This window comes from Geotrypetes seraphini, chromosome 5 (assembly GCF_902459505.1).
Source record: "Geotrypetes seraphini chromosome 5, aGeoSer1.1, whole genome shotgun sequence".
Lineage (NCBI taxonomy): Eukaryota > Metazoa > Chordata > Amphibia > Gymnophiona > Dermophiidae > Geotrypetes > Geotrypetes seraphini.
In genome coordinates, this window is record NC_047088.1 from 241245141 (window position 1) to 241266345 (window position 21205).

General features: G+C 44.1%; 1 protein-coding gene across 2 annotated transcripts in view; it reads left to right on the plus strand.

Annotated features, from left to right (window-relative positions):
• The window catches only part of DPP10 (dipeptidyl peptidase like 10), a 709461-nt gene that overhangs the window by 513248 nt on the left and 175008 nt on the right, over nt 1-21205 (plus strand). The window lies entirely within an intron of this gene.

Below are 21205 nucleotides of genomic sequence, written 5' to 3' on the forward strand. Positions count from 1 at the left end.
GGGGATGAAGACCTGTGTCTGTCTCGGTCCCGGGAAGAACGGTGCCGGTCAGGTTCGCGGGAAGACCGGTGTTCCGCTCGGTCCCGAGGAGGATCGGATGTCGTCAGAGCTACGGTCTCGGCATGGGCATGGATATGCGGTGCCGAGAGAATGGGCATGGAGGGGTCCATAGGTACCGATGGCGTGGATACCGGTTGGACGGTGTGGGGCTCGGGCCGGTCTGGTACCGAAAGCAGCGGTGCCAGGATAGAGGGCAAGAGCTGTTTAAGTTGCTTTTGGAGTTGTTCCTGCAACTTATCCTGGAGGATGGCCGCAATGCGGTCATCCAGGGTTGGCACCGGAACCACTTTTTTCTGCTTTGGTTCCATGGGTGCCGCTCTACGCTCCGGCGATGAGGCGGCCGATGACGAGGCACTCACCGATATCGGAGCGGAGCGCTTTTTAGTTCGGCGTGGAGCCGAAAGAGCCGGTGTCGCCACCGAGGTGGGAGGGCGCTCAAGGGTGGAAGGCTTCTTAGCCGGCTTACCTGGTGCCGGTGGCGCCGATGTAATGTCAGGCGGTGTCGAGGTGGTCGGTGCCGACTTCGATGGTGCCGCAGTTGAAGAAGTCGAGTCCATAGTCGGGCCGGTGCCGAACAGCAGACTTTGCTGGATTTGGCGATTCTTCAAAGTGCGTTTTTTAAGAGTGGCACAGCGGGTGCACGAGTCCGCCCGATGCTCCGGTCCCAAACACTGTAAACACCAATTGTGTGGGTCAGTGAGGGAGATCGGGCGTGCACACCGCTGGCACTTCTTAAAACCGGGCTGCGGGGGCATGAATGTGAACACGGCCTCCGCAAAATCAAACCCCGAGGCCTGGATCGTGACAACAGGCCCCGCCGGGGCAAAAACAAAAAACGAAACAAAAAGAAAATAATTTTTTTTTTTTTTTTTTTGGAAATGAAATAAAAAAGAACCCGAAGGTAAATAAAACGAAAAAAGAACGCGAGCGGGAAGGCAAAAGAGGATTTCAATCGGAGTTGAAAAACGCACGTCTTCTTCGCTCCGCGGAAACGAAGAAACTGGGGACCACGCTCTCCTCCGTCGGGCGGGAAGGCACTCGCGCACGCGCGGTGCGGCCAACTAGAACTTTCTAGTAAAAAGGTCCGTACCGTGGGCTCCGTCGGTGACGTCACCCATGCGTAAAGAATATGCTGCCTGCTTGTCCTGGGATAAAGGCGTAATGGCCCATCCAATCTTTCTATCCACAGCATCCACAATCTCCTCCTCTCCCTATTGGCTAAGGCTCTTTACACCTGCATTGTGATGTCATAGAATGCTAAGGTTATAGAAACATAGTAAACTTTCTACAAAAAAAGAATTAATATTTTTCAAACAATGCTTTAATTTAAATATTGATTAAAAAAACATCACAATCAATATACCATACAAACTCATAAACACAGGATGCCTAGAATTCTCCAGCAGTGCTCCTAAGTTGAAATAAGCAGTCATCTAAAAGTTCTAACAGTCCATCACAATGAAGGAGTACTTATCTCTAAAAAGTTCTTATCCAAAATTCTTGTTTCCTGAAGTCTTCTGTGCTCCTGCACAGAATTCACATACATTAAGCATCCAGTCAGACTGGATTGTTTATCAAGAAGATAGGCTGCTTGAATGAGACAAAGAAGCCAGAGACTAATCCCATCTACCATGCTTCTTGCAAGTATCACACCCTCCTTATCAATTAAACTAACCATTGTTTCAAACAGTTTACAAATTCTAAACAGAAAGATACTGGGAAATACAATAGTTTCTATATTCAGAATAAGATTCCAAGCTATAAAAGCCTCCTCTCTGCAACACACAGGGGTCTATCTTTTTCTATCTATCTTTCTGTCTATCCTTCTCTTTATCTACGGCAGTGGTTCCCAACCCTGTCCTGAAGGACCACCAGGCCAATCGGGTTTTCAGGATAGCCCGAATGAATATGCATGGAGCAGATTTGCATGTCTGTCACTTCCATTATATGCAAATCTCTCTCATGCATATTCATTAGGGCTAGCCTGAAAATCCGATTGGCCTGGTGGTCCTCCAGGACAGGGTTGGGAACCACTGATCTATGGAACCCGAAGCTTAGACCATCACCCCATCACCCTTTCTCAATCTTTCTCTGGATCTCCCTGGAACTTCAGGCTTCTATGTCTCTCTTTTCCTCTGAACTCTGTAAGGCAGGGAAACTACTTTGCTCTCTCCTTAATTGTAATGCTTATAAATATTGCTTTTCTGTAAGACTATTTCTATAATATATTCTTTATGCAATCACCTCTGGCTGTGTCTCTTATTTGATTCTACTCCTGGTGAATCTTCTTTGGGGAACTGAACCTGGGACCTGGCGTTTGTAAGGGCACCTCTCACGTAACCCCTACCACCTAATATTGTGGGGACCCCTTCAAACCTTACATTTTGGGGCCACTATCAAACCTTACAATCAGATCATCCTGGGCTCAGCTGCATCTTCCAAAGTGCCCAGTGCTCTCTCACAAAATTGCAAATGAAAAAAAAAACCCACAAGTGAAAAAAGTTCATTCAAAAAGCTCAATTTTAAAACAGTCATAATCCAAAATCATCAATCCAACGCCTCTTATTCATAAATCCAGGAAAGCTTTGAGAGTGTTTCGAGATGGCTGTGCCGCCGTGGAGTTCTGTCCCAATGTGAGGCTGTCTGCTGTTTACTAAAGTGTTACATATATCTTCCTCTTGAAAAAGCTGGAAGGGAAACACGTATGATGTCAAAGAACTACCGGAGACTGCATACTGTGTTGAGGAAGTTTTGAGGTTTCTGAATTGTATTGACTTCCTGGATTTATGAATAAGAGGCGTTGGATTGATGATTTTGGATTATGACTGTTTTAAAATTGAGCTTTTTTGAATGAACTTTTTTCACTTGTGGTTTTTTTTTCATTTGCAATTGTGTGAGAGAGCACTGGGCACTTTGGAAGATGCAGCTGAGCCCAGGATGATCTGATGACGTCAGAAAACAAGAATTTTGGATAAGAACTTTTTAGAGATAAGTACTCCTTCATTGTGATGGACTGTTAGAACTTTTAGATGACTGCTTATTTCAACTTAGGAGCACTGCTGGAGAATTCTAGGCATCCTGTGTTTATGAGTTTGTATGCTATATTGATTGTGATGTTTTTTAATCAATATTTAAATTAAAGCATTGTTTGAAAAATATTAATTCTTTTTTTGTAGAAAGTTTTTGAAAGAATTAGGTATTATGAAGTAATACTCCCGTTGTAGTGTGTGTATAGAAACATAGTAACATGATGGCAGATAAAGGCCAAATGGCCCATCCGCAGTAATCATTATCTCTTCCTCTGTTTAAGCGATCCCACGTGCCTATCCCACACTTTCTTGAATTCAGACACAGTCTCTGTCTCCACCACCAACTTACTCCCTTTTTTACTAAGGTGCGCTATGCATTTTAGCGCGCGGTAAATATTAACGTGCGCTAATCATGCGCTAAACGCTAATGTATGCATGTTATCCTATGGACGAGTTAGCGGTTAGTGCACGTGTTGACAGCGCACGCTAAACGCGCGCTAAAATGCTTAGCGCACCTTTGTAAAAGAGGGCCTTAGTTTTCAATACCTTCTTAAATTAAGTGGGAACGGCTCAGTAAACCTACCTTGGTAAAAGGAGTCCTTAGTACAGTGGACTAAGAGCCGAGAGACCTAGGGCGCCTTTTACTGAGGTGCGCTAGCGTTTTTAGCACGCCCTGAAGATTAGCGCACGCAAACCCCCACGCTAAATGAAAAAATACTAACGCAGGCTCTATGGAGGTGTTAGCGTTTAGCGCACGTGGCATTGTAGCGCACGCTAAGCGCGCACTAAAACCGCTAACACACCTTAGTAAAAGGAGCCCCTAGGTTCAAATACTACATCAGGCTTTTAAAAAAAAAAATTTAATTCTGAGCCCTCCAGAGACAGAAAACTATCTACTGTACCTGAATCTATAAGACATCTGGAATCCTGAAGGCTATTGAATTGGAGTGCATTCAGGTAGATTAGGTATTTATTCTGTTCTTGGAGGGCTCACAATTAACAACAACAACAAAATCATAAACAGCTGAACAAGGATTTGCTTCGCTGTGCAAAAAAATAAAAAATACTTGCTGGAAAACTGTTAGTCTGTTTGGGGCTGAGCAGCAGGAGAGAAGGCTGCAGAGAAAAGCTGCTGTTACCTAACACATTTTTGGAAATCTTGCTAATTAAAGAGCTGATTGACGATTGTCTGGACATTTTGAAAGTTTTCTTTCAATTTATGTTTGAACTTTAACTGCATAATTATTCACTAAGGAAAAGTGTTTGAGATGTGTGTGAAAACTTCAAAGAATTGTTTGAAGTGCATTTTGAATAAAAGATTCCTATTCAAATTAAACCTAGGAAACATAAATTTTGATTTTAAAGCATATCTCAGAATCTTGGTACAATCCCTCATATTAAGTCAACTCGACTACTGTAACATCGTCTACTTATCAATCCCCCAAAAGAATATGCGACGATTGCAACTAGTGCAAAACACTGCGGTCAGACTAATCTTCAGTCTAAAGAAGTTGGATCACGTGACGCCATACTTCAAACAGCTACACTGGTTGCCGATTGAAGCTCCTGTAAAGTTTAAGTTCGCCTGCCTCTGTTTTAAAGTTTTCTACGGTCTAACCCCTAAATACATCACTGACCTATTCTCCTTCTCAGCCAACAAACACAAGAGAAGCTCCCACTCGCACTTCGTTTCTCCCCCGGTTAGAGGATGCAAACTACAAAAACACCATGAGCATCTTCTCTCACATCAGGCTGCTCTATGGGGTAAAGACCTAGAACAACTCCTATTGCCCACCACTTATGAGATATTCAGGAAACGCCTCAAAACCCACCTATTCCCGAAAGACCTTGACAGCTGACCCACTTCCCTCTTTCCCCTCTCTTGCCCTTTCCCCCAATTGTTCCCCACATCCCTTAAGTTAATTCAACTTGTACGTCAACTCAACTTGTACCTCACTAATCTTTTGTAAACCACATAGAACTTAACGGTATTGCGGTATATAAACTGTTATTATTATTATTATTATTATCTCAAGCATGGTAGATCTGGGATATGGAGGGTATGGGGCTCATAATCGAAACAGAAATACAACTAAAACTCGCCCAAAAGCAGCACTTGGACGAAGAAAACAGAGAGACTTAAAAGGACTTTTTAATAAACTATCCAAACCAGCGAGTATGGGTTTTACGACAAAGTAGCCATTAGCGAGAACCCACCAAAGCCATACTGCATGATAAAAATCCCAGGCTAGCTACTTCCCCCCTCTTTTACTATGGTGCGCTAACCGATTAGCGTGTAATAATCGAATTAGCGTGCGCTAAATGCTAACGCATCCATAGACTAACATGCACACGTTAGAATTTAGCGCACGCTAAATCGATTAGCGTGTGCTAATCGGTTAGCGCACCTTAGTAAAAGAGGGCCTAACCCCCTCTTTTTCAAAGGCGCGCTAAGCTTTTTAGCACGCGCTAAATATTAACGCACGCTAATCATGCGCTAAATGCTAATGCGTGCATATTATCCTATGGACATGCTAGCGGTTAGCACATGCATTGATTTAGCGTGCGCTAAATCCACACTAAAACACTTAGCGCGCCTTTGTAAAAGAGGGCCTTGGTGTAGATAAGGAAAGGTCGTAGGTGGAAAAGTGGTGTTAGTAGGGCAAGGGCAGCCATGACAGCTGGCATCTAGGTTGGAGCTGCACATTGTCTATCACAGCTGCTGATAGCAAAACTGCATTTCCCCCCTCCTTTACTAAGGTGCGCTATGCTTTTTAGTGTACGATAAATACTAGCACGTGCTAATCACGCGCTAAACATTAACACATGCATGTTATCCTATGGATGTATTAGCGGTTAGCGCATGCGTTGATTTAGTGTGCGTTAAATGCGCGCTAAAATGCTTAGCGCACCTTAGCAAAAGAGGGCCTTAATGTCACCTCAAGGAAAATTGTTCTTTTTAAGAACGATGACTTCTAGCGGTCGTACAGCAAGACTACTTTTAGGGGGTCAAAGGTCTCATTTTGAAACCAGAGCCAGAGAGAATGAGAGTCGCACCAATACTGAGTTATGCTAGTATTCTATAATAGAAGCATAGAAATATGACTAGGATTGCCAGATTTTACGATTGTAAAATCCAGACACCCTAGACCCGCCCCCAGGCCTGTCATCTCTGCCCCAGTCGTGCTCTAGCTCCACCCCCGCTGCCTGCTTTGGACTGCGCGGATTGCCTCCTGCCTGACACGATTGAGAGGAGTGTGCAATTCTGGAGTCCGCATTACCGAAAGGATGTGCTGAGACTAGAGTCGGTCCAGAGAATGGCCACCCGGATGATCGCGGGTCTCAAGGATCTCCTGTACGAGGAAAGGCTGGATAAATTACAGCTCTACTCACTTGAGGAACGCAGAGAGAGGGGAGACATGATCGAGACGTTCAAGTATCTCACGGGCCGCATCGAAGTGGAAGAAGATATCTTCCTTCTCAAGAGTCCCACGGCAACCAGGGGGCACCCATGGAAAATCAGAGGAGGGAAACTGCACGGTGACACCAGGAAATTATTTTTCACTGAAAAAGTGGTTGACCGCTGGAATAGTCTTCCACTTCAGGTCACTGAGGCTAGCAGCGTGCCTGATTTTAAGGCCAAATGGGATAGACACGTGGGATCTATTCACTGAGTTATGTGGGGGAGGGTCATTGCGGTGGGCAGACTAGATGGGCCGTGGCCCTTATCTGCCATCTATTTCTATGTTTTGAAAAGCCACCCGGACCCCCAGACATGTCCACAAAAGGAGGACATATCCGAGGAAATCCGGACGTCCTGTAACCCTAATCAAGTCCCATCCCTTTCTCTTTAATTATAAAATAAGGAAGATCTGCACCAAATTAAGGTGTCAGGAATTGCCCCACATTTCAAATGGTACACCTGAAGATGCCCAAAGATTGGCGTGATTCCCAGGTGTAAGCGTTATTGTGTAAACCATGCCTAAGGGCTCCTTTTACTAAGCTGCGCTAGCAGTTTTAGCGCATGCTCAACGCGCACTAAAATACTGTGCGCGCTAGACGCTAACGCCTCCCTTGCACTGGCGCGGGGGTTAGCACGAGCTAATTCGCAGCGCGCGCTAAAAACGCTACCGCAGCTTAGTAAAAGGAGCCCTAAGTGCTGTTCTAGAATAGCGCTCAGTGGAGAAGTTTTTGGCACTGATTTTTGCATAAACCATATAGAGCAGGTTTAAGAACCGCTGCTATAGACCATTCAGTCCTATCTTTAAATGATGTTTAAATTGGCCCCTTTTAGCAAGCTGCGCACGGGCCATGAGCGTTGAAACTCTTAGCTCATCGTCCTGTGCTATAAACCTGTAGCACAGCTGGAAAAAAAGGAGGCGATGGGGGATATCTCAGGGTGGATTTGATTTAAATCAATACCATTTTAAATCACTAGTCAGAAAGACTCGATTTAAATCATGGTTTTCAACAGAAAGACTCATTTTTGCTGGTATAATCTTAATACTACATGTAATCTTAGAAACATAGAAAGATGACGGCAGAAAAGGGCCACAGCCCATCAAGTCTGCCCACTCCATTTACCCACCCTATTAAGTCTGAGTGCTAATGACTTAGTTCCTTAACTCGACCGTCGTAGGGATCCCACATGGATGTCCCATTTATTCTTAAAGTCGAGCACACTGGTGACCTTGATCACCTGCATCGGAAGTTTGTTCCAGTGATCTATCACCCTTTCTGTGAAGAAATACTTCCTGATGTCACCACTAAATTTCCCTCCTCTGAGTTTGAGCCGGTGCCCCCTTGTGACCGAGGGTCCCTTGGGAAAGAATATATCGTTTTCCACCTCTACACGACCTGTGACGTACTTGAATGTCTCGATCATGTCACCCCTTTCCCTGCGCTCCTCTAGGATATAGAGCTGCAGCTTGCCCAGTCTCTCTTCGTATGAGAGACCCTTGAGTCCAGCGACCATCCTAGTGGCCATCCGCTGGACCGACTCAGCTCGAAGCACATCTTTCCGGTAATGTGGCCTCCAGAATTGCACACAGTATTCCAGATGAGGTCTCACCATGGTTCTGTAGAGTGGCATTATGACTTCAGGTTTGCGGCTGACGAAGCTTCTATTGATACATCCCATCATTTGTCTTGCCTTGGATGAGGCCTTCTCTACTTGTTTGTACTATAACTATGGCAAATTGTAACCTATTCACTGTATATTATGTATGTTAGCCTGTAACCCGTTCTGAGCTCTTTGGGGAGGACGAGATAAAAAATGAATTAACTAAATGATGTGTTGAGGATGAAAATATAGGAGAGAAAAAAATTAATGTGCATGGTACAAAGCTGTCTAGAGCTAGTGCCTCCTATTCCCCATCTAAAATTTAGGATTGTTTAAATCTGTCAATGTTATTCATCCAATAATTACTGTTAATGTCATTTCCTTCTATAAGTTGCGAGAGTACCTTTTACAGAATCGCGCTTTTAAGCATATCCAAATGGGCCGGCTAAAACCAAGCCTAAATGCCTGCACCTAAGTTGTGCATGGATCAGGCGTACTCTATAATAACGTGTGTAACCTTTAGGAACACCCATGACCTGCCCCAGGCCTCGACCCCTTTTCAGATTCACACACTGCAACTGGCGCATACTTTTTATACGATCGTGCTTTCCAAGTGGTGCGTGTAACTTTCAATTACTGCCAATTAACGTTAATTAGTGCAATTAGCTGTGCGCACTGGTTTGCTCGCACACAGCTTAACCTTTTCCTATCGTAATAAATTTTACGTTACGCTGGTTCCAATTGTAATTATTTTAGCAAAGTTTTGTATTATTCAGCGTTATCATTTACGGCTAATTTAAACATAATTAAATAAGTTATAAGTCTGTAAATTCAAATATTTTGTGTTCCTGGCTCTTTATTAGTATGGGATATACGATGGCAACGACATTTTTGGAATGTTCCATCATCCGGGACACATGACAGGAAAAGGTTAAGGCTCCATATTTAGAATTGGGGGAGGGGGGGTTAGCACGCATTGGGGCTTAACATCCTTTAGTAAAACTCCCTTGTAATGTACCATGTCTGTTTTATCATTCCTCTGCAAAATCCCCAACCACTCATTTGTCCTGTTTGTCTGTTTTGATTACACCAGTGTCTCGCAAACTTTTTCGAGCCGGGGCACACTAAACCTAGGCCCTCTTTTACTAAGGTGCGCTAAACGATTAAGCGCACAATAAACGCTAACGCATGCATGCTAGTCGATGGACGCATTAGCGTTTAGCGTGCGCTAATTCAATTAGCACGCGCTGATCGGTTAGCGCACCTTAGTAAAAAAGGTGGCCAGTGTCCCCAGCTCGAGACACCCGGAAGTGCGCTGGTGTCAGCATGATGACATCGCACGCATGCATGACATCAGCGCACCGACATCAGTGCATGCACAGAGGCCCTTCAAACGGGCCTTGCGCCAAGAGGAGAGAAGGGCTGGCAGGGAGAACCAGACAAGAGCTGGCGAGAAGAGCAGGAGAGAAGGGCCGGCAGAGAAAAGAGGTGCCGGCGTCGGGAGATTGCTTACAAGACGTGCCTCTCTACGCAAGAGGCACGTCCTGTAGACAGTCAGCTGGCGCCGACATCTCTCCTCTTCTCCAGTGTACCGCGGCACACCTGAAATCTCAGGAGGCACACTGGTGTGCCGCGGCACACAGTTTGCGATACACAGGTAATCTCTATCGAGCAAGGTTTGTCTTTTACGTGTTTAATGTACAGCACTAAAAATATAAGCTGCAGTAATAGTAGTAGTAAAAGGACCCATTCCCCCTCTTCTACGAAACCGCGCTAGCGTTTTTTTAGCGCAGAGAGCCGCAATGAATGGCCCGCGCTGCTCCTGACGCTCATAGGAGCTCAGGCCCTCTTTTCCAAAGATGCGCTAAGCGTTTAGCGTGGATTTAGTGTGCGCTGAATCAACATGTGCACTAACCACTAACGCATCCATAAGATAACACGCACGTGTTGCCGTTTATCGCGTGTTTAGCACGTGTTAATATTTAACGCGCACTATAAACCTTTGTAAAAGAAGGGGTCAATGAGCATTGGGAGCGGTGCGGCTCCCTGCGCTAAAAACCGCTATCGCAGTTTCGTAGACAAGGGGGGTTTATCTTATTATAACAGACCATTTATTTTAGTATTCCTCAGTGTTAAAGTGTGCGTGTGTGCATACATATATATTTTCATGGCAAATGCTATTGCAATAATATTGTTAATGTACCAATTATAAAACGGATTTCTGCATAACAGTTGAGAAAATAAGATCAACACGGAAACTTAATTGGTCATTTATCATACTCACAAAGAAACCTTTTTAGCATGCATTCAAGATCATCTCTGCAATTATCCAAGAGTGATTAATTTTTATGCTTACACAGTCTACGATGCGGCCAAATCAGTTTACTGGCTCTAAGGTAGCATTTTAAATGGGTGGAATTAAAATGCATCCTTGGAAGCCAAGCTTAGGGTAATTCTAGCCAAAATAATGTGTGAGGGCTCGCAGATACTTTCGCTTTAGCTTTTTAAGCATGATGCTAAGTCACTTAAGCCAAGAGCAACCAGCTGTGAAGTTGTTTTACTTCGCCAGTGCTCTTCATTCAACTAAAACTCAAAGAAAGGCTCAAGACAAATGCCAGGAAATCCTTCGATCTGTGTAGCTTTCTTTAATATCCTCTGGACGTCTTCAACTAATCTGCAGACTATGAAGGAATTGGTTATCTTTAAGCCTCAGAAACATTTGCATATAGATTGTACAAGATTTGGGAACACGAAAAGAACCGTGAGGAAGGGAACGCTGTTTTTGATCATACATATAAATTTAGCATTCATAATTTTTGTGGGTGTGTGAAAGCCCCTCCCCCCTCCACATCTAGCCTGCTCATTATGGCGTCCCAGTGCCATGAGATGAGATCCTATTCTATAATGGCATCTGCATGCTACATGCTGGTATAGAATACAAGTGTAACCCGGTATTGGGACACCTAAAATCTAGACAACGGCGCGAAAGACAAAAGCGCATGCCGACAATTGAGCGCAGCGCGCACCGCAGCGCCGCTCTAAATTACAGTTTTTAGGGGCTCCGACGGGGGTTTTTGTTGGGGAACCCCCCCAGTTTACTTAATAGACATTGCGCCAGCGTTATGGGGGGTTTGGGAGGTTGTAACCCCCCACATTTTACTGTAAACTGAACTTTTTCCCTAAAAACAGGGAAAAAGTGAAGTTTTCAGTAAAATGTGGGGGGTTACAACCCCCCACGCCCCCACAACGCGGCGCAATCTTTATTAAGTAAAGTGGGGGGTGCCCCCCCATCGGAGCGCTAAAAACAGTAATTTAGAGCGGCGCGGCGGCGCGCACTGCGCTCAATTGTCTGGGCGCGCCTTTGTCCCGGCGCTCTTTTGACCTGACACCAAAATCTAGGGGCCTGACACTATACCAGCCTTAGCAGCAAACACAAAGTCTACAAGAAGGACAGATGTTCCACAAAACAAAGAATTTGAAAACACAAAAGGTGGAACTCTAGCTTCCCGAAACACAGGAAGTTACAGTTTATATATTTATTTATTAATTCTATAATAAAAGTGAAAACATGTCATGCACAAATTGTCTGTGTCAAAAGTATTACAGTAATTGCATCCAGTATTCTCTGAGTGAGACCCGGACCCTACACGGGCCATGTTTCGGCAAAATTTGTACCCGACATGTTTTCACTTTTATTATAGAATTAATAAATAAATACACTGTTTTATAATTTCCTGTGTTTCTGGAAGCTAGTGTTCTACCTCTAGGGCTAGATTCGCTAAGCTCACCGATCGTGTCCTGGCCATTTAGCGACCCCGACCTGATTCACTAACCTTCCTTCCGAGCGTATCCGCACCCAATCCGATCCAAGCATGCAAATGAGGGGAAACGGCATGCAAAGCAGGAAGGATGCGATTCACTAACAGAATTCAGGCACACCAACTGGGCTGGCCGACCAAGAAAGAAGCGGCTGCTGGGGACCAGTCGGCTCACATCCCTTCCACTGTCTTGTGCTCTATTCCACCATGCCATCCTGCTCTTTTCTTAAGATCACTTCCAACCTGTCCCTTTGCAGATCTAGGCTTCATTTGCCAGCTAGAACGTGAAAGCCCAGGCCACTTCATTCATTCGAATAGAAAATGCAAAGCATTGCAATCTCTCCTGCTCTCTGCAGCCCTTCCCCGCAGTGCGAGTCCGAGGTTGTAAACCCGTGGGTTTAAAGTGGGGCTGCATTTCGGGGAAGGGCAGCAGAGAGCAGGAGAGTAGGGGTGGCACGGACTTCTTCAAGTGCAGGTCGTTGTTGTTTTCCCCTTCATTCGGCGGCAGATGGATAGCTGTGCCAGCCACTGTTACCTAGCTGTGCCGCTTTCGGTTCCCAATCCGTGACTGCTCCGTGAAGTGGAAGATACATGAGGAAAACTGAAGCCGCGAGGATTTTAAACGGCACCGGGGTTGGGAGGGTCGTAATTTGCTTGTTTTCAGAGGAGGAAGCCGGTGGTTGCCTGTTTAAAATTTCGCCACCACCGCCGCCTCCTTCTCTCTCCTCCATCTGCTCACGCCCCTTATTTTCCATGGCTTAAATACATTTTGATGCCGAGACAGCGCAGAATTCATGGAGAGCATGTGCGTGCGCAGACCATCTACAGGCAAAGAAGATGGTCTGCACATGCATCAAGATCGCTCTGCAGCGATCTGTGTCGCTGGTGAGGGGCGTGCCTCCGATCGCCCCATTTGCATGAAGAGGGTTGGTGAATAGGTCGTCCTGCCTCAGATCACCCGTGGATCAGGTAAGATCAGTGGGCTTAGTGAAACTAGGCCTTAGTGTTTTTGGATTATACCAGCCATATACAGCATCGGTTCACAGACTGCCCCAGCGAGAAGGCCACAAAGATGCCTGTGAGTGCTGCTGGCCCGACGCTCCTCTGCAATAAGGTATTTATGGTCGCAGTCGGCAGGGATTGGTTGGGACGGAAGGATGGATGGTCAGCAGGGGTTTGGCGGTTCGGCTGCGCGGTGTAACCGGCAGCCTTAGGGCAATGGGTCTTGGGCCACCGCACCAGGTAAGTTCTTTTCCAAAATAAGTAAAAATAACCAGAAAGCTTGTCAGGATGATTCTGCTTATTAACATAGGCTAAATGTTCATATAGCAAAGCTGAATAAGCCACCAGTCTCTGTGGGTGTATCAAAATGCAAATAGTTCAAAAACATTCAACAGTAAATTTCCCCAACAGAGTAGTCCACATTAATTCACAGTTCAAAATGTATCAACAGCAAAAGAAAGTAAAACTTTCAAAAAACAAGATAAACTTCAGGGCTGCACTACTTCAGCATAAGTCAGTGCACCCGCACTGGCTTCATCAGCAGCAGCATGCTGGTCAGACAGTGTGCTCCGTGTGGTGTTAATCTGCCATAAAATTGGCCCTCTATCCTACCACTATGAACACGGGGCTAACCCCACTGTCTGGGACTGAAAAACAGTTCTCTTTCCCCCAACAGGGAAAACAACAAACTTCCAAAAAAGGAAAAACAAATATCAAAAAAACAAAGTACTTGCACGGTTCAAAACAAAACCTCTTTACTCTTCAGCTGGCTTTGAGATATCCAGCACTTGCAAGCAATTAGAAAAATAAACTTTAATTACTCACAGCAACAGAGTCAGTCACTTTGCTTTCATGCAGCATACCTCCATAGGTTGGATTTCACAAGGCAACTCAGCATTCATCTCATGGTTTACTTCCAGCTCTATGTCCTGTGGTTCTTCCAGCAAACCACGAGGCCTGTCTTCACCAGCCTCTATCCACTCCATGGACTCTGGAATTGAACTGACATTCAGAGCTCTCAGCCCTGAGCGCTGTGACCTGTCCTCTCCAAGTTCCTGCTGCTTCTGACTCTCAAGGAACTGGGTTCTCAGATTAAGGAGTCTGCAGCCCCGCCCCAAACCCTCAGGAGAAAGTGATTTCCTGTTAATCACTCTAGGCTTCTGTGGGGGATGGGAATCCTGTAGTTCTGCTCTCCCACTCCCTCTACAGGACACAGAAGGAAATTCATTCAATGACTGACATTGTGCTTTAAAAGGGGGTATTTAAGTAGAGCCTGAACTTGACTTGTGCACTGCTCTTGGGACATTCCTAGCAGGCATAGTCTGCATGCCACAGCGGTGGGGGTGAGGTGGGGTGGGGGAAGCATGGCTGCCTATGACTAGGGCTTATTTTGGGGGGTAGGGCTTATTTTAAGACCTACCCCAAAAATCATGCTAGGGCTTAGGCACCTAACTTAATGCAAAAATACTCTTTATAGCCTTAATAATTAGGGGGAGGGGGAATTAATTCGGCGATAGGCATCTCTCTTTCTCAGAAAAGTTTTAAAGTAATTAAAGTTTATACATAATCATTGAAAAACGTCAATCTGCAGTCAATACTTTAAACCACATTAATAGTCTCATAAAGGGAGAGCCTCAGATCCCCATGCGTTGCAAATCTTTAATGACTGCACGAGAAAGGGAATGAATCCTCACCGGCTCCTGCCCTACATTAACTAAAGTGTTCTTTGGTTCACAAAAGTAAAAAACAAGAAAATTAAAAAAATTAAAAAACTTAGCTTTGACTGCAGGGCAGGGTAAATTGTTAATGATCATTAAATGTTACTGCATTCCCACCAGTCCTTTCACTGACGTCAAACTAGCTGCCATTTCGCCCACAAGCTGTGTCAGGGTCACTAATGTTTTTGTTCAGTTGGCTCGCGGACCGGCGGAAGAAAGCTCTTCCAGAGATGCAAAATGATGTCCACACATAGGTTGTTTCAACTTTGGAAAAAGGTCAAAGTCTGGTAGACTCATGTCTGGACTGTAGGGAGCATGAGGTAACACTTCACAGCCGTATTTGTACAGTTTTTCAATGACATTCCCGATTTGTGGTCGAGCATTGACAAAAAGAATGAGTGGCCCAGCCAAGAGCAACTGAGGTCGGGATTTGTGCATTTTTTGGAAAAAAAAAATCACGATAATACACTGCTGTGACAGTTCTTCCACATGGAACTTTGGCTGTAATGATGATGCCTTCATGATCATAAGCAAACATCATCATTTGTATGACTTTATATTGAGCTCGTCAAAATTTTTTTGGCCATGGGGAAGATGGAGCACTCCACTCGTCATTGAAAAATTACACAAATACGGCTGGGAGAAACTCTATGAGCGTCGGGAGCAGTGTGGGCCATTCAGCGTGGCTCGCTGCGCTAAAAACTGCTAGCGCAGTTTAAGAGAAAAGGGGGTTAGGTTACAAATCTATCAAATATTTGCGTGTTTACTAATTTTCTAAAAGAGTAGTAAGATGAAACATATGGAATAATTTTACCGAGCCAGTCGTTCATTGTGGCTGCCTGAAAAGCAAGAGTTCTATCAAGAAATCTCTTAAAACGACAGGATTTTATAGTAGGATATGCAAATAAATGAACTCTACATGTGGGCTTGCAGGAACAATCCAGGAAGAAATGGGGAAACAAGGTGGACTGGAGACATACCAAAGATTGATTTAAAACAGATACAGGCAAAATTGAACAGGACTCTTGCCTCCAACGGCAACCAATGTAATTTTTGGTAATAGGGACTGATGTGCTCCCATTTTTTCAAACCGAAAATCAATTGTACAGCTGAATTTTGTACCACTCATAATCTTTTAAAAGTTTTCTTATAGGCACCCAGATAAATTATATTACAGTAGTCAAGGGTACTTACCCCCCTCTTTTACTGATTAGTGCACATCCATAGACTAATATGCATGTGTTAATTCGATTAGTGTGCGCTAATCGGTTAGCGCACCTTAGTAAAAGAGGGCCTTAATATAATACTAATCTTTGCACAAAGAATAGAGTCTATATTTATATTTTGAATACTCTGAGCTCGTCACGACTTCTAAATATTCAATTTTAAACTATTTTATGAGTCTCAGCCCCACCACTCACCGCCTTAAAAACACTTTCATTGTGGCAAGCTTTACGTGGTTATTTCCTCATTGGCTCCTTCTAATTTCTATTTTTTCTTCTTTTTCTTTTCAACTGTTTTAAAAGTGCATATGTGCCTTATATTATTGCACTTCTCCCAACATTTATATGTCAAAGTGCTTAGTGCTTACTTATTTCATCAGCCTCTTCTATATATACTTCTTTTATAAATAAATAAATAGATATAAATAAAGCAATAACTTAGCTTGGTACTATTCAATTCATTCACATCTACTTTCATAAACCTTCGGTTTAGTTTGTTTGGCTTGGGAGGGTTAGACCCGACATGCTTCGCCCACTGCTGTTTCAAGGGTCCTCCCACAACCGCCGGAATTGATCCACCTTTCTCAAATCTCAGTTCTAACCCTCCCAAGCCGAACAAACTAAACCGAAGGTTTATGAAAGTAGATGTGAATGAATTGAATAGTACCAAGCTAAGTTATTGCTTTATTTATATCTATTTATTTATTTACTAGTCTTTAAGCCCGTTACATTAAAGGGTGCTAGAACATATGTGTGGGTGTCTGTATTTATTTATTTCTCTCTCTCTCCTTAGCTGCTTTTTTTCTTTCTGCCTTTCTTTTTCCTTGGCTGTCCATCACCACCCCTTGCCTGCTCCCCCTGTCCATTGTCCCTTCCTTTTACCTCCCCTGTGTCCACCACCACCCCTTCACTGCTCTCCTTATGGAGCAGCAGCCCTTCTCCCTTTGTTTTACCTCCCCCCTGTCCAGCAGCACCTCTTTCCTTCTCCCCCTGTCCAACATTAGTCCTCCGTTCCTTTTTCTTCACCCCCCCTGTCCATCAACATCTCTTTCCTTCTCCCCCTGTCCAATGACTGTTTTTTTTTTCCTTTCTCTCTCTGTGCTTGGATGCTGTCTGTCTGTCATTCTTTCTGTCTGTGTCTCTCCCTTGCCCCCTGCCTGCCTGTATTTCTCCATTGTGCCATGCCTGCCTATCTCTCTGTGGTCCCCCTTCTCTTCCCCGCCATGATTGGTGTGTGCCCCCAGCACACCCTTCCCCCCAAAGCAGCCCCGTTTCCCAATGCCCCTGCCCCTTTTTGTACCATGCCTGCCTGCTCCTTGGCCCCCTTCTGTTTCCCCCCTATGATTGCTGTCTGGCCCAGCAAACCCCTCACCCCAAAGCAGCCCCCTTTCCCTCTCCCCTTGTTGAGCCATGCCTGCCTGCTCTGTGATCCCCTGCCCATGATTGCTGTGTGCCCCCAGCACACCCCTACCCCCAAAGCAGCCCCTTTCCCTCTCCCCCTGCCTGCCTGCCATGCCTGCCTGCTCCCTGTGCATCTACATCAGCATTTCCCTCCCCCTCACCTGTTCCTTCATAGCAGCATGCAGATAAAATGGTTCCCTTACTTCTTTGCTGGATTTTTATTTTAAGTTTAAAGATGCCGATGCGGCTCCTCTCACGATCCCGCCTGCGTCGGAAGTCTTCTCCGACACAGGCCGGGATCGTGAGAGGAGCCACGGCGGCAGCTTTAAACTTAAAATAAAAATCCAGCAAAGAAATAAGGGAGCCGTTTTCAAAGCCGCCGCCGCGTCTACTCTCATGAGCTGCACTTATATTATGTCGGAAGATGAGAGAGGAGTCGCAGCGACAGCGGCAGATTGTACAGCTTAGAGGGATTGAAGGGGACGGAGAAAAAGAAAAGAAAGGTGGCGCGAACTGGAGCAAGTCCGTCCTGGGCCCACGTCTGCCCTCCGCCGACAGCCGGCTCCCTCCTCTACCGGGCCCTCCAGTAGCTCCCACTCCCAAAGCAGCGGTGCGAGGTGGAGAGCAGGGAGGCTGTGGTGACGTAAAACGCGCGCATGCGCACTCGTGTTTCCGCGACAGATCAGGGAACACGACTTTTGAGTGCGCATGCGCGGCCTAGCATTTTATTATATTAGATAAAAGAAGTATATATAGAAGAGGCTGATGAAATAAGTAAGCACTAAGCACTTTGATATATAAATGTTGGGAGAAGTGCAATAATATAAGGCACATATGCACTTTTAAAACAGTTGAAAAGAAAAAAAAAAATAGAAATTAAAAGGAGCCAATGAGGAAATAACCACGTAAAGCTTGCCGCAATGAAAGTGTTTTTGAGGCGGTGAATGGTGGGGCTGAGGCTCATAAAATAGTTTAAAATTGAATATTTAGAAGTCGTGACGAGCTCAGAGTATTCAAAATATAAATATGGATACGGACATTTACATGCATGTGTGCACACGTCTATTTGCATGTACATTTACATATGCTCATAAATACAAGCACCCCATTATAGAATTGCCTCCTATATGCCTCATATTCATATGCTGTATGGCTGTTGCTGTTTGACTGGTTGTGGCTCCCGGGATCCCATGTATCTCCCCCCCCCCCCCCCCATTTCTAGGCATCTGAAAATGTAGAAGCTTTCTTGAGAATCAAACCCACATCACTTACTCGAAATGAATGGCATCTGTCAATAACATTCAAAACAATATCCACTGAGAAATCAATTTGACTTTCTGATGTGAGCTTTTTGAAAACTGATTATCCACTGTATGTGGGGATATGGGGAGTGGAATTCTATAAATGGAATCCAAGGAAACCCCCCTCCCAACACTACAGGGTAAAGCATAAGTGTAAACGGGTGAATTCCAAATTACTCCGTGCTGAAAATAACATACAGTATAGGGCACCCTTTTAGCTCCTCTCATAATGACTGAATGTGCTCAGAACCTTTATCGATAGAAGAACCACAATCAGGGGTCAGTCATGGCACTGCATACAGTCTCATGTAATGTAGACGACCATTTTATATAATGTTCGAATTATGATTTTGTGTAGTGGTGATTCTTAAATATTTCAAAGAGTACTTTGCTTGAAATAACTTGAGTAACTGATGCGAAGTTGTCCCATTGCAGTGGATTCTGACGCGTTTCGCCAGAACGGCTTCCTCAGAGAACCCACTCTCCCGTGCAATAATCAAGTGGTTGACTTCTCCCTCTAGTTCTTTTGATAGCGCTTCCTCTTCCGGTTTAACCTCTGTACACCTGTACAGTACAACAATGGCCCTTATGCCCGTCATCTTTATGTAGGTACAGTAGGTTTTGGAGGGCTCAGCATACAATATAAGCAAGTTATATTGACATCTGTACCTGGGACATTTAATATGACATTCACTGCAGTAATCCTTAAAATGTCCTCCTGCTCTGCTGATCTATGTGAGCCATTGGAATGTCATACAGGATGGACAGTACTGTTTTTTCCTCATCTTTGGGTGGTGGGATGGGGTTAGTAACCACTGGAGGAGTAAGGTGGTGGTAGGGGTGGGGTGTCGTGCTTTAATCCCTCCAGTGGTCATGTTCTAAGCCCACCCAAAACACAACTCTAACATGCCCCCTTAAGATTTAATAATAATAATAACAGTTTATATACCGCAGGACCGTGAAGTTCTATGCGGTTTCCATTGATTAAAAATGTTACAGATTGAGTAGAACTAACAGAGTTAAAGTCTAGAGATCAGTTATTTTGGGAAAGATTGTGCAAATCAGCTACCTAAGTACTTCAAGAATAGATATGTTTTTAGGTGTCTCCTAAATTCCCCATAAGTATTAGCAAGCATGAGTAATTGTTTCAGATCTTTACCCCATAATGCTGCCTGATATGAGAAAAGATGTTGATGATGTCTTTTAAATTTTAGAGACACTGAAGACTAAACAACCAGAAAGATGTCTAGAAAGTGTGTTTTGAGAATGCCCCACTTGGACGTTTTGACTAGTAAGACGCCCAAGTATTTTGGACATCTATCATTTTTGAAAATGAGCTCCGTAGTTTCTTAATAGATCAAAGCTAATTTTTATTTTATTTAAAAAATCTTCTGGTAAAAAAAGTGACAAGGATCAAAGTCCCTTCTCAGAATTTTAGTATACAGTATATAATGTTTGAATATATAGTACAAATGGATAAATAAAGCGTGAATTTAGCAAATGTTCTGCTTAGTGGTTGTATCTGTTCACTATAAAGATCGCATTTATGATCAGTCATATAAGCTACTGCAGTGAATATCTGAGTGACAGAACTGTTTCATAACCACCTCACTAACTTGATCTGTTTCCAATTCATGTTTAGAAAATCTCATTCTGCTAAACCAAGAAGGAGGTTTGGTTCTCATTTTTCTTTGACTTTGGCAGCTATGATCCAATAGAACCTGCATATGATAGAAGCCTTTCAAATGCTAATAGTGAGGCAGAGAGAGCAAATGCCTCTGTGCTTCTATTTCTTTTAGCATGACAGGAATCCAAATTACTCTTTTGATGTCGGCAACAAGCACATCACTTAGGGCAGTGGAATGCATATAAAGTAATTAGGGGCAAAGAACATCTTTGGGTTAATTTAATTCTAGCTAAAAAGTTTCTGCTTTCTTTCCTTGAAAAGGCCATTTTACTTGTGCAACGCTGTCACTCGAAATAAAAGGGTGTTGACCTTGAGAGGCCCTTTCCAGTATTTCACTTCGAGAATGGATGTTCAAATCCACTGCATGGACTTTATTTGAAAGTGTCAAAGTTCCAAAGGTACACTGAAATCATCCACATAAAATAATTCCATCCACATAAAAGTAAATCATCCACATAAGAGCCATAAAGGACCCAGTCCGCTAGGGATACAGGACCCAACACGGTCCGCGTTTTGACAAAAAGTCTTCTTCAGGGGTCCCTGAGGGTCCTATAAAGGTGAATACGTGGGAAACAATTGTGTGGTGAGCTGGAAGTGAGACTCTGTTTGCATTTGCAATGGAAAAGAAGACTTTTTGTCGAAACGCGGACCATGTTGGGTCCTGTATCCCTAGCGGACTAGGTCCTTTAAGGCTCTTATGTGGATGATTTACTTTTATGTGGATGATTTTAGTGTACCTTTGGAACTTTGATACTTTCAAATAAAGTCCATTTGGGAACATCGTCACTCCACAGAGTTTTTTTGGTTTTCTCTGGATTTTCTTCTTTGTGGATATTTTGGGGTCAATTCCTTTTGTTTTTTCAAATTCACTGCATTCTATGCTCAAAAATATAGTGAGCAAGCA